Source organism: Oncorhynchus gorbuscha, linkage group LG07, assembly GCF_021184085.1.
Source record: "Oncorhynchus gorbuscha isolate QuinsamMale2020 ecotype Even-year linkage group LG07, OgorEven_v1.0, whole genome shotgun sequence".
In the NCBI taxonomy this organism is placed as follows: domain Eukaryota; kingdom Metazoa; phylum Chordata; class Actinopteri; order Salmoniformes; family Salmonidae; genus Oncorhynchus; species Oncorhynchus gorbuscha.
Genome location: NC_060179.1, coordinates 60,774,974 through 60,791,765, shown reverse-complemented (window position 1 = coordinate 60,791,765; position 16,792 = coordinate 60,774,974). Strand labels below are relative to the sequence as shown.

Here is a 16,792-nt window from a genome sequence, read left to right as displayed (position 1 = left end):
CAGAGATAATCCATCCCCCTGACAGGTGTGGCATATCAAGAAGCTGATTAAACAGCATTAACATTACACAGGTGCACCTGGTGCTGGGGACAATAAAAGACCACTACAATGTGCAGTTTTCACACAACACCACAGATATCACAACTTTTGAGGGAGTGTGCAATTGGCATGCTGACTGCAGGAATGTACACCAGAGCTGTTGCCAGATAGAGAAATTAACATTAAATTAACGTAAGCCACCTCAGTTGTTACGGAGAATTTGGCAGTACGTCCAAACTGCAGACCACGTGTATGGCATCATACGAGCGAGGGGGTTGCTGATGTTAACGTTGTGAACAGAGTGACACATGGTGTTGGTGGAGTTACGGTATGGACAGGCATAAACTATAGACAATGAACACAATTGCATTTTATAAATGGAAATTTGAATGCACAGAGATACCGTGACGAGATCCTGAGGCCCATTATCATGCCATTCATCAGCCGCCATCACTTTGCTTTGTCATTATGGGGTATTGTGTGTAGATTGATGAGGGAAAAAAACAATTTAATACATTTTTGAATAAGCCTGTAATGCAACAATAGGTGGAAAAAGTCAAAGGGTCTGAATACTTTTGCAGAATGTACTGTATGACACTTTCAAATTGGGGACTAGATACATAAAGTGCAACATTCATTTCTAAATGGTAAAATATATGTATGAAAATACCCTTAAATAAAAGGTGACATTCTGTACTGTCACATAAAACATTTGATCTTAAACCCAAAATGCTGGAGTATAGAGCCAAATTAAAAGTTTTAGCTTCACTGTCAAAATAAATATGTAGGAGAGAGTAAAGAGAGTACTGGCTACAGAGGCTAGGAAATATGTGAAAAAAAACTGCTGACAAACTAAACTTGAAGCAATTACCCTTTATTTTTTATTACAAAGATTAAAACATGTAAAAATAAGCAACAAATGAAAAACTTGATATCTCTGGCTAGAACCCTTAAAATGGAACCCCAAAGCAAAAACTAATCAATAATCCTCCTACCAAGCACTTCTGACCAGAAAAATCGACAGAAACATATTAACATCTATGCCTCATTTTGCGAGCTGTGCCTTCAAGGCGTCTATTAGCTCCCATTTCTTGGTCCCTGTGACCTTCACCACAAACTGCTTACATGAGTCCTTTAGCGCGGGCACCGTCAGCTTACCCAGGGTGCCTTTCTGTACATGAGCCCTCAACTCGTCCTCAGACATCTCCACCTTAGGCTTCTTCTCTGCTCCGCCTGCTTCCTCAGCTGAACACACAGGGCCAGGATGTTACAATATTTGTTGCAGTATATCGACAGTGAGACAGCTCCTGCTGCCAGCAACTATACTGTTCTTTACCCAATTTGCCAGACGCAAGTGTAAATCTCTCCAATGGAACACATAGCAAGTGAACAATATCTCAGAAATGTAGATTATAGATTTCTCACCTGGTTTGTGTTTGGGTGCCCTCTAGGTCAGCAGGGTACACCAGATCTTTGAACTCCTGAGCCAGGGAACCAAGACACTGGTCAATCATCTTCACCTTGGGCACTGAAGGAAAGGGAGGTAGTGAGAGAGGATAAAGAATGGACAAGAAAAAGTGACTATGAACACTGCCAAAATATTTTGTCTTCAGTATTTGTGTATAGGTAGCACCAAAGGCGCATACAGTGCCTTCTGAAAGTATTCAGATCACGTTCATTTTTCCACATTTTGTAAAGTTAAAATTATTCTAACATTTATTGAAATGTTTTTTCCCCCTCAATGAACAAACAATACCCCATAATGACAAAGCAAAAACAGGTTTAGAAATGTTAAATACATTTACACAAGTATTCAGACACTTTTACTCAGTACTTTGTTGTAGCACCTTTTGCAACGATTACAGCCACGAGTCTTCTTGGATATGACACTACAAGCTTGGCACACCTGTATTTGGAGAGTTTCTCCTTTACTTCTCTGCAGATCCTCTGGGGCTCTATTAGGTTGGATGGGGAGTGTTGCTGCATAGCTATTTTCAGGTATTTCCAGAGATGTCTGATCCGGTTCAAGTCCGGGCTCTGGCTGGGCCACTCAAGGACATTCAGAAATTTGTCATGTAGACAATCCTGCGTTGTCTTGGCCGTGTGCTTAGGGTCATTGTCCTGTTGGAAGGTGAACCTTTGCCCCAGTCTGAGGTCCTGAGCGCTCTGTAGCAGGTTTGATCAAGGATTTCTCTGTACTTTGCTCCGTTCATCTTTCCCTCGATCCCAACTATTTTCCCAGTCCCGTCCGCTGAAAAATATCCCCACAGCGTGATGCCGCCACCACCATGCTTCACTGTATGGATGGTACCAGGTTTCCTCCAGTCACGAGTTCTTGTTTCTCATAGTCTGAGAGTCCTTAAAGTGTCTTTTGGCAAACTCCAAGCGACTGTCATGTGCCTTTTACTGAAGAGTGACTTATGTCTGGCCACTACCATAAAGGCCTGATTTGTGGAGTGCTACAGAGATGGTTGTCCTTCTGGAAGATTCTTCCATCTCCACAGAGGAACTCTGGAGCTCTATCAGAGTGAACCATCGGGTTCTTGGTCACCTCCCTAACCAAGGCCCTTCTACTGCTCAGTTTGGCCGGGTGGCCAGCTCTAGGGAGAGTCTTGGTGGTCCCAAACTTCGTCCATTTAAGAATGAAGGACGCCAGTGTTCTTGGGGACCTTCAATGATGCAGAAATATTTTGGTACCCTTCCCCAGATCGGTGCCTCGACACAAATCCTGTCTCGGAGCACTACGGACAATTCCTTCGAGCTCATGGATTGGTTTTGGCTCCGACATGCACTGTCAATTGTGGGACTTTATATAGACAGGTATGTGCCTTTCCAAATCATGTCCAATCAATTGAATTTACCACCGTTGGACTCCAATCAAGTTGTAGAAACATCAAGGATGATCATTGGAAACAGCATGCAACTGAGTTCAATTTCGAGTCTCATAGCAAAGGGTGTGAATACTTATTTACATAAGGTATGTCGGTTTCATCACAGCGCTTGATGGTTTTTGTGACTGCACATTTTCTGGACTGACCTTCATGTCTTAAAGTAATGGACTGTCATTTCTCTTTGCTTGTTTGAGCTGTTCTTGCCATAGCCCTATTTGGTAAAAGACCAAGTCCATGTTATCTTCTGAATACCACCGCTACCTTGTCACAACACAACTGATCAACACATTGACTGGCTCAAACACATTAATAAGGAAAGACATTCCACAAATTAACAAGGTACCCCTGATTATTGAAATGCATTCCAGGTGACTACCTCATGAAGCTGGTTGAGAGAATGCCAAGTGTGTGCAAAGCTGTCAAGGCAAAGGGTGGCTATTTTGAAGAATCTCAAATATTAAATATGTTTAACATTTTTTTTTGGTTACTACATGATTCCATATGTGTTATTTCATAGTTGATGTCTTCAATGTAGAAAATAGTAAAAAATAAATAGTTAAAATAAAGTAAAATCCTGGAATGAGTAGGTGTCTCCAAACTTTTGACTGGTACGGTATATCCCATATCTGCACAAAATTGAAAGCTCTCTCACAACCCCTGCTTACAAACACACATGGGCTCTAGGATTTGCAACCATTATCCTTTTTCACCCACTTAACTCCACACACCAAAACACACACACAACCCCACCTTCCATCACAATACATCCGCACATACTGTGTCCTCTGTTTGTGTTTTATCTCTAAGATGTCGATTGAGTACTTGTGTTCCAGTTAATTATATTTGAATTTGTATTATTTTGCTAATTATCCTTTCTTCTAATGCGGATTTATTAATTCATGAAATGCTACAAATGGTAAGTCTAATACTAATTATTTTCCAACATTTAGAATAGTAGCATTTTATTGCTTTTCTATATATTTTTTATTACAATTCCTACTACCATGGCTAGTATTGGGTGTTGCATTATTCGACTCCTCTATGGGAACTTTGTAATACTTAGAATAGCCTTTGTGTCTCCGAACATTTGGTTATCAATATACAGTTTATCGGCTATGAGACCTACACGTTTCCTTTTTTAATCTATTCTCCTCGAAGATTGGGTACAGAACTTTGGGCCGTTCTGTTTTTTCCCTTCGGGAACTAATCATTCATAGCCATTTTCGTGCCAGCGTTTTATCCAGGCTTTTAACCTTTATTTTATCTTTAAAGAAAATAAATTTAGGCCTCCTGGGTGGCGCAGTGGTCTAAGGCACTGCATCGCAGTGCTAGCTGTGCCACCAGAGATTCTGGGTTCGAGACCAGGCTGTCACAGCCCGGCCGCGACCGGGAGGCCCATGGGGCGGCGCACAATTGGCCCAGCATTGTCCGGGTTAGGGAAGGTTTGGCCGGCAGAGATATCCTCGTCTCATCATGCACTAGCGACTCCTGTGGAGAGAAAGAAGGTGTACGGTGTTTCCTCCGACACATTGGTGCGGCTGGCTTCCGGGTTGGATGTGAATTGTGTCAAGAAGCAGTGCGGCTTGGTTGGGTTGTGTTTCGGAGGACGCATGGCTCTCGACCTTCGCCTCTCCCAAGTCCCTACGGGAGTTACAGCAATGAGACAAGACTGTAACTACTACCATTTGGGGAGGAAAAGGGGTAAAAAAAAATCAATTAAAAGATCAATTTGGCAAAGTTTGGGTGCTCATATCTCTGTCTGAAACGGTGTACACATTCGAGTTGGATTTTGTCAACAGCTTCGTGTGGGATCTGAAGGATCAGGAATTTCTTCTTTCTCTTGGAAGTAAGTACCAAATTCTCTCTCATGGATCTCATCTGTATGTCAAGTAAGGCTTCTCTCAAAAAGATGTCCCTTTTAGCCTGTTTGTATTTCTCCATTGTCACAGTTCTCATCACTCATCGAGGCTCACCTTCAACTCCTTTCTATCTTTACTGACTAATTAAAGTATGCCCAGTTTGTCTTAGCGATTTTAACAGATCGGTTTCCACCCTTTCTATTCCCGGTGGTGAAAAGTCTAAGTCATCGAGTCGCCACATTTTCTTTTAGATTGGTTCTCCTACTCTGTCATGTTTGGATGTTGCTTGTTTTCGTAATATTTTGATACATTTTTCTAGCCTTATGATTTGTTATCCAGATTGAAGGTTATTACCCACCAGTATGTGAAGTGCTAATATTTGGTCTAACTTTCAGATATTGAATATTACGTTTTTATCTTGAGGTGATCTGCACTGCTGTGTTCAGTTCACCATCTTGAATGTTTTTTTTTTCCTCCTTGGGTGTTTCTACAACTTGATTGGAGTCCACCTGTGCTGCTAAATTAATTTGATTGGACAGGAACACTGTCTATACAAGGTTCCACAGTTGACAGTGCATGTCAGAGCAAAAACCAAACCATGAGGTCGAAGGAATTGTCCGTAGAGCTGCAAGACAGGATTGTGTCGAAGCACAGATCTGGGGAAGGGTACCAAAAAACGTCTGCAGCATTGAAGGTCCCCAAGAACACAGTGACCATCATTCTTAGATAGTAGTTTGGAACCACCAAGACTATTCCTAGAGATGGCCGCCCTGCTAAACTGAGCAATCAGGGGAGAAGGGCCTTGGTCAGGGAGGTGACCAAGAACCTGACGGTCACTCTGACAGAGCTCCAGAGTTCCTCTGTGGAGATGGGAGAAACTTCCAGAGGATCAACCACCTCTGCAGCACTCTACCAATCAGGCCTTTATGGTAGAGTGGCCAGACGGAAGCCACTCTTCAGTAAAAGGCACGTGACAGCCCGCTTGTAGTTTTGCCAAAAGGCACCCAAAGGACTCTCAGACCACGAGAAACAAGATTCTCTGGTCTGATGAAACCAAGATTGAACTCTTTGGCCTGAATGCTAAGCGTCACATCTGGAGGAAATCTGGCACCATATCTATGGTGAAGCATGGTGGGGCCAGCATCATTCTGTGGGGATGTTCTTCAGCGGCAGGGCCAGGGAGACTAGTCAGGATCACGGGAAAGATGAATGGAGCTAAGTAGAGAGAGATCCTTACTGAAGTCCTGAGCGCTCTGGAGCAGGTTCTCAGACTGTGGCAAAGGTTCACATTCCAACAGAACGACCCTAAGCACACAGCCAAGACAATGGAGTGGCTTCAGGACAAGTCTCTGAATGTCCTTGAGTGGCTCAGCCAGAGCCCGGACTTGAAACCCAATCGAACATATCTGGAGAGACCTGAAAATAGATATGCAGCGACACTCACCATCCAACCTGACAGAGCTTTAGAGGATCTGCAGAGAAGAATGGGAGAAACTCCCCAAATACAGTTGTGCCAAGATTGTAGCGTCATAACCAAGAAGACTCGAGGTGTTAATCGCTGCAAAAGGTGCTTCAACAAAGTACTGAGTAGAGGGTCAGAATACTTATGTTAATAACCATACATTTGCAAACATAAAAAAAAAAATGTTTTCACAGTATTGTGTGTAGATTGATGAGAAAAAAAAACATTTTTAATCAATTTTAGAAAAGCTGTAAGGTAACAATGTGGGAAAAGTCAAGGGGTCTGAATACTTTTTGAATGCACTGTACACAGACAACACAGGAGTAAGTGGGAATTTCAACTCATTCATGTCATAGGACATGAATGACACTTGTGTTTTATGCTTTTACTTTTTTCAAAATGCAAATCCTGGTATGGAAACAATCTGTGCAAACAGTTTATGTTTATCTTTTCACTGTAATGAAAGAGCCGAACCTGTATTTGAAGGGTAACTTGTGTGCTATCTCCTTCATCTTGTCCACCTGGAGGTCAGAGGCGGTGCTGAGCTGAGGAGCGTCCAGGTTACGGATTTCATCCGCATAGGGCAGGAAGATGCCATGGAAGAATACACATCACTATAATTAGTCTGAAAGTTTAAAATTATATTAATTGTGCGATATTCTTTGGGGTGGGACCCAATGACTGTACCTGGAGCCTCAATCTGGGCCTGGCCCTCATCTAGCTCCTCTCTCTGGGGCACCAGGGCTAAGAAGCGTGGGGAAGAGTTACGGATCCGTGTGTATTTACACAGAGCGAACACATTCCTCTCACTGCGCAGCAACGCTGTAAACACACAGGCACTCCCTGGGATGGAAAAACAGGACAGAGTGAGAAAGGGGTTAAAGTTGGAACTCAAAAGATAATGGAACTCGAGGGCAAACATGGGTTGACAATTCCCAGATAACATTTTGACAGGCAGTTATGTATTAAATTGTCACAGTCTCTCTTCCCATCATAATGACAGGTTCAGTGTTTAAGGACGGACGCACACAAACACACTTGTGACCATCTCCTCCTCTGGGTAGATGAAGAGAGCAGATCTGAGGTGGTGGTGCAGTTTGAGACGCTCCATGGGCTTGAACCCAATCAGCTCCAGACCCGGGTCAGAACTTCATCACATCCACCTCATCTTTCTCCATCACTATCTGCCTGCCTGCATACACCTACACAGACAAACACACAACCACTTCTAGACTGAAATGACCCTAACAGCATGAGAAGTATGAATTTATACTCTTTGATACACTTTCAATAATTGCTATACTTTGAGATTCCAACAAGTTACCTGAGCCCTCTTGGTGTCACTGGGGAGCAGCAGTCTGCCTGTGTGTGTGGTAAAGGCGTGTCTTGGTGTGGACCGGCTCGTTGTTGTCGCTGTAGAGCTTGTTGGCATTAGGCTTCTTGGTCTGTCGGACCGTGATGTACACACCCACGTTCATCCCTTCCCCCAGACACAGATGCAACCTGAGACTCAAAGGAGAGAAGACTCATCAGCAACCAGGGCCCTATTCAGTAGGCATGTGACAAATGTAAAAATGTTCTTACCACTTACATTTTTATTTTTTTATAACAAAAAAATTATAAAACGACATGTGAATTCACAATACAGATATGGTCCTGCGTGTGACCGCTAGTGGGCGATGCAGTTCAATCTACAGCAGTACTGGTTACCAGATGGCGCTCGCTTTACTGCTGTCCCCCAATCACTCAGCAACTATGGTAGTTAATTACGTTTTTAGGTTCTCTGCCATGTGCCTCTCCTCCATGTTCTCCGAGGCCAGTACATCGGAATTAATGTGCCACTTCTCGTCAATGTGATGGCTCGTTGAAATTATGTATGACAGCGTGTTCATAGAAGTCCAACAATCTGCTAACACCACGTATGGTGTGAGAGCTCGAGCTCTGTACTCGCAGAGGAATCATTGTACACTCTCTCCATCCGGGCCGTCAATGGTTTTTCGACATGACATCTTGTAGACTGGTCCTAGAAATACAATCAGGACACTGAAGCCGACATCCTCTACCATTGACAATGGCTGCATAGGAACAGTAGTGGAGAGGGTAGCTAGTTTTAAGTTCCTCGGCATACACATCACAGACAAACTGAATTGGTCCACTCACACTGACAGCGTCGTGAAGAAGGCGCAGCAGCGCCTATTCAACCTCAGGAGGCTGAAGAAATTCGGCTTGTCACCAAAAGCACTCACAAACTTCTATAGATGCACAATCGAGAGCATCCTGGCAGGCTGTATCACCGCCTGGTACGGCAACTGCTCCGCCCTCAACCGTAAGGCTCTCCAGAGGGTAGTGAGGACTGCACAACGCATCACCGGGGGCAAACTACCTGCCCTCCAGGACACCTACACCACCCGTTGTTACAGGAAGGCCATAAAGATCATCAAGGACATCAACCACCCGAACCACTGCCTGTTCACCCCGCTATCATCCAGAAGGCGAGGTCAGTACAGGTGCATCAAAGCTGGGACCGAGAGACTGAAAAACAGCTTCTATCTCAAGGCCATCAGACTGTTAAACAGCCACCACTAACATTGAGTGGCTGCTGCCAACACACTGTCATTGACACTGACCCAACTCCAGCCATTTTAATAATGGGAATTGATGGGGAATGATGTAAATATATCACTAGCCACTTTAAACAATGCTACCTTATATAATGTTACTTACCCTACATTATTCATCTCATATGCATATACTGTACTCTACATCATCGACTGCATCCTTATGTAACACATGTATCACTAGCCACTTTAACTATGCCACTTTGTTTACTTTGTCTACACACTCATCTCATATGTATATACTGTACTCGATACCATCTACTGTATGCTGCTCTGTACCATCACTCATTCATATATCCTTATGTACATGTTCCTTATCCCCTTACACTGTGTATAAGACAGTAGTTTTGGAATTGTTAGTTAGATTACTTGTTGGTTATCACTGCATTGTCGGAACTAGAAGCACAAGCATTTCGCTACACTCGCATTAACATCTGCTAACCATGTGTATGTGACAAATAAAATATGATTTGATTTGATTTGCATATCAACTGCAATCATTTCTGTAATCAGCGCTGTGAGTTTCTCACGTTGTCCCATGTCGCACTTCTTTCACGTGAAGAGCCAATCTGTGTTGTTGGATATCTGCGCTGCTGCAGAGGTTAGGGAGGAACCGTGAGACCCATTCAGATGGCTAAGCGTGGAACCTGTACTGCTACTGTAGCGCAATTCCACCTCACAGTTCGCATTTCACCACCTTCTCATTTAACTTTTCAAAGTATTGCCAAACAGGACTTCGCTGCTGTCACTTCCCTGTCTCACTGACATTTATTTGTTATTTTACCAGGTAAGTTGACTGAGAACATGTTCTCATTTGCAGCAACAACCTGGGGAATAGTTACAGGGGAGAGGGGGATGAATGAGCCAATTGTAAACTGGGGATTATTAGGTGACCATGATGGTTTGAGGGTTGGGAATTTAGATTGAGAATTTAGCCAGGACACTGGGGTTAACACCTCTACTCTCACCTCTACTCTTACGATAAGTGCCATGGGATCTTTAATGACCTCATGGAGTCAGGACACCCATCTGAAAGACAGCACCCTACACAGGGCATTGTCCCCAATCACAGCCCTGGGGCATTGGGATATTTTTTAGACCAGAGGAAAGAGTGCCTCCTACTGGCCCTCCAACACCACTTCCAGCAGCATCTGGTATCCCATCCAGGAACTGACCAATACCAACCCTGCTTAGCTTCAGAAGCAAGCCAGCAGTGGTATGCAGGGTGATATGCTGCTGACAATGACGTGCGTAGCGCTTTATATCTATGGCAACTCATTAGAAAGATGCTTCTCCCCCCCTAGAAATGTTAAAGCATTGTTGCATTAGGTATTTGTTTCATTTTTCCCTTTATGATGATCGGGAGCTGTTAGTGGTAGTTTTGTGTTAACTGCACTGCAAATGTAATTGTGATTTTTATTCTACAGTGTTTTTCGGTTAGAGATTTTATTTTAACGATCCCAATTTCCGTTAAACGTTCACACCCTTAGTAGAGAGAAATGTTAAACGTTTGAAACATCTAAACATGTCCTATAAGAACAGTGCCCCGCCTGTGCTTGTCACCTTACATTTACATTACATTTAAGTCATTTAGCAGACGCTCTTATCCAGAGCGACTTACAAATTGGTGCATTCACCTTATGACATCCAGTGGGACAGTCACTTAACAATAGTGCATCTAAAACTTAGGGGGGGTGGGGTGAGAGGGATTACTTATCCTATCCTAGGTATTCCTTAAAGAGGTGGGGTTTCAGGTGTCTCCGGAAGGTGGTGATTGACTCCGCTGTCCTGGCGTCGTGAGGGAGTTTGTTCCACCATTGGGGGGGCCAGGGCAGCGAACAGTTTTGACTGGGCTGAGCGGGAGCTGTACTTCCTCAGTGGTAGGGAGGCGAGCAGGCCAGAGGTGGATGAACGCAGTGCCCTTGTTTGGGTGTAGGGCCTGATCAGAGCCTGGAGGTACTGAGGTGCCGTTCCCCTCACAGCTCCGTAGGCAAGCACCATGGTCTTGTAGCGGATGCGAGCTTCAACTGGAAGCCAGTGGAGAGAACGGAGGAGCGGGGTGACGTGAGAGAACTTGGGAAGGTTGAACACCAGACGGGCTGCGGCGTTCTGGATGAGTTGAAGGGGTTTAATGGCACAGGCAGGGAGCCCAGCCAACAGCGAGTTGCAGTAATCCAGACGGGAGATGACAAGTGCCTGGATTAGGACCTGCGCCGCTTCCTGTGTGAGGCAGGGTCGTACTCTGCGGATGTTGTAGAGCATGAACCTACAGGAACGGGCCACCGCCTTGATGTTGGTTGAGAACGACAGGGTGTTGTCCAGGATCACGCCAAGGTTCTTGGCGCTCTGGGAGGAGGACACAATGGAGTTGTCAACCGTGATGGCGAGATCATGGAACGGGCAGTCCTTCCCCGGGAGGAAGAGCAGCTCCGTCTTGCCGAGGTTCAGCTTGAGGTGGTGATCCGTCATCCACACTGATATGTCTGCCAGACATGCAGAGATGCGATTCGCCACCTGGTCATCAGAAGGGGAAAGGAGAAGATTAATTGTGTGTCGTCTGCATAGCAATGATAAGAGAGACCATGTGAGGTTATGACAGAGCCAAGTGACTTGGTGTATAGCGAGAATAGGAGAGGGCCAAGAACAGAGCCCTGGGGGACACCAGTGGTGAGAGCGCGTGGTGAGGAGACAGATTCTCGCCACGCCACCTGGTAGGAGCGACCTGTCAGGTAGGACGCAATCCAAGCGTGGGCCGCGCCGGAGATGCCCAACTCGGAGAGGGTGGAGAGGAGGATCTGATGGTTCACAGTATCGAAGGCAGCCGATAGATCTAGAAGGATGAGAGCAGAGGAGAGAGAGTTAGCTTTAGCAGTGCGGAGCGCCTCCGTGATACAGAGGAGAGCAGTCTCAGTTGAATGACTAGTCTTGAAACCTGACTGATTTGGATCAAGAAGGTCATTCAGAGAGAGATAGCGGGAGAGCTGGCCAAGGACGGCACGTTCAAGAGTTTTGGAGAGAAAAGAAAGAAGGGATACTGGTCTGTAATTGTTGACATCGGAGGGATCGAGTGTAGGTTTTTTCAGAAGGGGTGCAACTCTCGCTCTCTTGAAGACGGAAGGGACGTAGCCAGCGGTCAGGGATGAGTTGATGAGCGAGGTGAGATAAGGGAGAAGGTCTCCGGAAATGGTCTGGAGAAGAGAGGAGGGGATAGGGTCAAGCGGGCAGGTTGTTGGGCGGCCGGCCGTCACAAGACGCGAGATTTCATCTGGAGAGGGGAGAAAGAGGTCAGAGCACAGGGTAGGGCAGTGTGAGCAGAACCAGCGGTGTCGTTTGACTTAGCAAACGAGGATCGGATGTCGTCGACCTTCTTTTCAAAATGGTTGACGAAGTCATCTGCAGAGAGGGAGGAGGGGGGAGGGGGCGGAGGATTCAGGAGGGAGGAGAAGGTGGCAAAGAGCTTCCTAGGGTTAGAGGCAGATGCTTGGAATTTAGCGTGGTAGAAAGTGGCTTTAGCAGCAGAGACAGAGGAGGAAAATGTAGAGAGGAGGGAGTGAAAGGATGCCAGGTCCGCAGGGAGGCGAGTTTTCCTCCATTTCCGCTCGGCTGCCCGGAGCCCTGTTCTGTGAGCTCGCAATGAGTCATCGAGCCACGGAGCGGGAGGGGAGGACCGAGCCGGCCTGGAGGATAGGGGACATAGAGAGTCAAGGGATGCAGAGAGGGAGGAGAGGAGGGTTGAGGAGGCAGAATCAGGAGATAGGTGGGAGAAGGTTTGAGCGGAGGGAAGAGATGATAGGATGGAAGAGGAGAGAGTAGCGGGGAGAGAGAGCGAAGGTTGGGACGGCGCGATACCATCCGAGTAGGGGCAGTGTGGGAGGTGTTGGATGAGAGCGAGAGGGAAAAGGATACAAGGCAGTGGTCGGAGACTTGGAGGGGAGTTGCAATGAGGTTAGTGGAAGAACAGCATCTAGTAAAGATGAGGTCGAGCGTATTGCCTGCCTTGTGAGTAGGGGGAAGGTGAGAGGGTGAGGTCAAAAGAGGAGGAGTGGAAAGAAGGAGGCAGAGAGGAAAGAGTCAAAGGTAGACGTGGGGAGGTTAAAGTCGCCCAGAACTGTGAGAGGTGAGCCGTCCTCAGGAAAGGAGCTTATCAAGGCATCAAGCTCATTGATGAACTCTCCGAGGGAACCTGGAGGGCGATAAATGATAAGGATGTTAAGCTTGAAAGGGCTAGTAACTGTGACAGCATGGAATTCAAAGGAGGCGATAGACAGATGGGTAAGGGGAGAAAGAGAGAATGACCACTTGGGAGAGATGAGGATCCCGGTGCCACCACCCCGCTGACCAGACGCTCTCGGGGTGTGCGAGAACACGTGGGCGGACGAAGAGAGAGCAGTAGGAGTAGCAGTGTTGTCTGTGGTGATCCATGTTTCCGTCAGTGCCAAGAAGTCGAGGGACTGGAGGGAGGCATAGGCTGAGATGAACTCTGCCTTGTTGACCGCAGATTGGCAGTTCCAGAGGCTACCGGAGACCTGGAACTCCACGTGGGTCGTGCGCGCTGGGACCACCAGAGTAGGGTGGCCGCTATGGATCTCTTCTTCATCTCCTTGGCTCGAACCCTCTTCCGGAGGTCCTCCAGTTTCCCACAAGGCTCCATCTGCAAGCCCAGCTCAGACTCATCCTCGGGGGGGCTAACCACATCGCAGAAGAAAAGCGAGACATCAAACCCACCTGGCTTCATCAGATGCAGCAGGTCTATCACCACACCTGTGAGTGAGTGAGAAAATGTATCAAACACTTCTAGTGATAAACTATACAAAACCCTCCACCTACAACCCAGTTACGTCGAGGATGCCAAATGCCATAGAGGTACAACTATGAGTGTTCTATCTTTGAGAATTGCCCGTCCCCTTTCTCCAGACCCACCAGTCTCTTTAAGGTCACCGGCCTTGGTGCAGGCTTGGCGGTCACGCTCGCAGTCGCCCCTGTGTGGCGTGTCTCGGCAGGTAAAGATCATGAGGCGCTTGTAGGAGAGCCGCAACTTGACATCGCTGTAGAGGTTGGAGCAGCACCACAGGGCCTCACCCAGGTTGGTCTTCCCACTACCCATGGACTCATCTGCCAACTGGGCACCGTTATCCCCACGCAGCCCATCCACATCCTTCACCCGACGGGCACCTAGAGGGAGGGAGATGGATGAAGGAATACAGAACAGGACAGAGGACGAAAGAGGGATGAGAGTGATGGGTGGGGGAGATATGAGGTGGATAGACAGAGAGGTAAAGACGAGTAAAGGCAAGTAGATTGGAAATGGAGATACACAGAGCATCATAACAAAAGTTCATTTGGCTTCCAGAAGACTCCAAAACCCTTTCAGAACATACACAGAAACTGCCAGCCAGGGAGACATACCAGGTGAGTCCAGGTCATGGTAAACATAGACATGCTTGAAAGTGTTCCTGGGGTTTTTGCTCTGTTCCGTCCCATAGAACACTAGAGCCACCAGGTCCTCGTCACTGCTGATAATCTTACTGGTATACACACTGCGGACACACTGGGGAGGGAGAGTAACAAGATACAATACAACATTGTCAGAGGGCTAAACAGGACAACAGAGAGATAAAGAGGGTGGGTGGGAAAGAGCCATGTCATTTTTCATGATTCTGAGAGTTCAGTAATATTGATCATGTCTGAGATAGTGAGAGAAAGAGTGGCAGGTGGTGAAGAAAAAACAGGAAACTAAGGGAAAGTAGAGAGTTTAAGACGACTCAAGAGAAACAGATCTCCCTGCATGGTCATGTCAAATGGTGAGGGCTCTCCATCCTCCCCCCTGATGAACATCTCCTTGGAAGCATCCACTAGAAACACCAGGCTGTCACACCCTGTGCACTTATAGTCCACTGGGGAGAGGGATTGCAATTACATCACAACATATACTAAACTCCATACAATTCAGTAGTGATCCATTCAATCGCCATCAATGTTTGTCCTACCTTCAAACTCTTCCCCTTCCACATATTCATCCTGGTAGTAAAGCTTTCCACTCTGCCATTGTCCCCAACTAGGCTACACTGGAAGGCTCTGGTGGAGCCCTGAAAATGACATGACACGACACACAGGGAGAGGTCATTAAAGTTTGTGGAAAAAAATGTTGAAAATTGTGATTGTTAAAAAAAACTGATTAGTTAGCTAATAGCATATGTATTGTTTGAAGACGGATTTGTTTTGGGAGGACGGTCATGATGACTTCGGGGAATCAATGCTCAACTTCTTCCTGGCGGGTAAGTGTATTTTGGCTAGCTAGTTTAGCAGACATTTATCGCCATAAAATAACAATACATTTTCCTTTAACCTTTGCAGCAAAAATAAAGCATACCTTGCGACCGAGTGTGTGGTGTTACGAATGTGTTTCGGATTAGAATGGCTAACGACACGCTTTGTCTTGATGCAGGTTGTAACGCTCAATGAGTAAATAGGTGTGGAGTCAGGCGCAGAGAGCAAATGATGCGTGAAAAAAACACGCTTTAATGTCCAAAATCAAAAAGAACAAAATAGTTATACCCAACACAGGCGTAACTATTACTACAGTAAGTACCCTTAGGTTTTGAAAAAAATACCAGGACAGCGAGAAAACAAAACACTAACACCTCTCACAAATACAGAAGAACACGCCCGCACAAACAGAAGCGGGCTAAACGAACTTGAATAACACCACCCTAACAACCAAACAATGAGCAGGTGAAAACAATTAGACAAAACCAAACGAACACGGAACAAAGGATCGGTGGCAGCTAGTAGACCGGCGACGAAGACCGCCGAGCGCCACCCGAACAAGAAGGGGAGCCACCATCGGTAATATTCGTGATACAGGTGTTGATATCATACCATATCTGCGTGCTCTGTTGTCACTTGAACGTGCAGTACTTTTTCTGTTGAAAAATATGTTGGTGTGTTCATGTAAAACTAAAATTGCATAGCGCCACCTACTGTGTGATTGAGGTGGAGACGCATTGATTGCGCATTTATGAAACATACTGTATGTCGTCTAAATAATTGTCATATCAATTGTAAAAGCTCACTTGAATAAACACAATATTTCTCAATTTTATGGATTTTTGCTTGTGTGACTCATTTAATAATATTTTATCAGCTGATAATGTACAGTAGGTCCCAGTCCCACTATATCCATTAATTGTCTGGTTTCTAAACTGTATGTAGAAATATGTATAGGCCATAGAAATATAATGAATTGAACAGGCTTGGAACCTCTAACCCTGGCAAGTTGACTGGTAAACTCGTGTGTAAACTCGCAATGGCTCCTGGTAATTGTGATACAATCATTTCCATGGTAATGTAGAATGTTCATTCAAATGATGCTACCTGATGTGACTCATGCAATGGAATGTACTTTGTGTAATGTCAGCTGTTAGAATTTTGGGAAAACCTTGCAAAATACTTATTTACTATTATGAACACTACCCATGTTTTTGACATGAAAGATATAATATGTTACTATTGCAATGATAAGACCATTGAAATTGTGATTTTTTAAATCCTTGTTGCCAAATACGTTATACACAAACAAAATTCCAAAATTCTTTACCAAAATGAAATTTTTTTTGGATTGACTTTAACAATTTTATTAAAACATTAACCCTTGTGAACAATAACAAGAATAACATTTTCCTAAATCATTACAATAATATTTTTTCAGTGATTACAATTGCACTAGAATAGTTTGTTTCAGTATTTTCTCTGTATTTTGAATTCTAAAAAATATATATACAGTAGGGCAGTAGGGCAATATATATACAGTAGGGCAAAAAAAGTATTAATTCAGTCACCAATTGTGCAAGTTCTCCCACTTAAAAAGATGAGGCCTATCATTTTCATCATAGGTACACTTCAACTATGACAGACAAAATGAGA

At 45.2% G+C, this 16,792-nt stretch overlaps 1 pseudogene; it reads right to left on the bottom strand.

Annotated features, from left to right (window-relative positions):
• Positions 1-897: 897 nt before the first annotated feature.
• Positions 898-15,576, bottom strand: LOC124039021 (annotated as a pseudogene).
• Between the last annotated feature and the right edge of the window lie 1,216 nt (positions 15,577-16,792).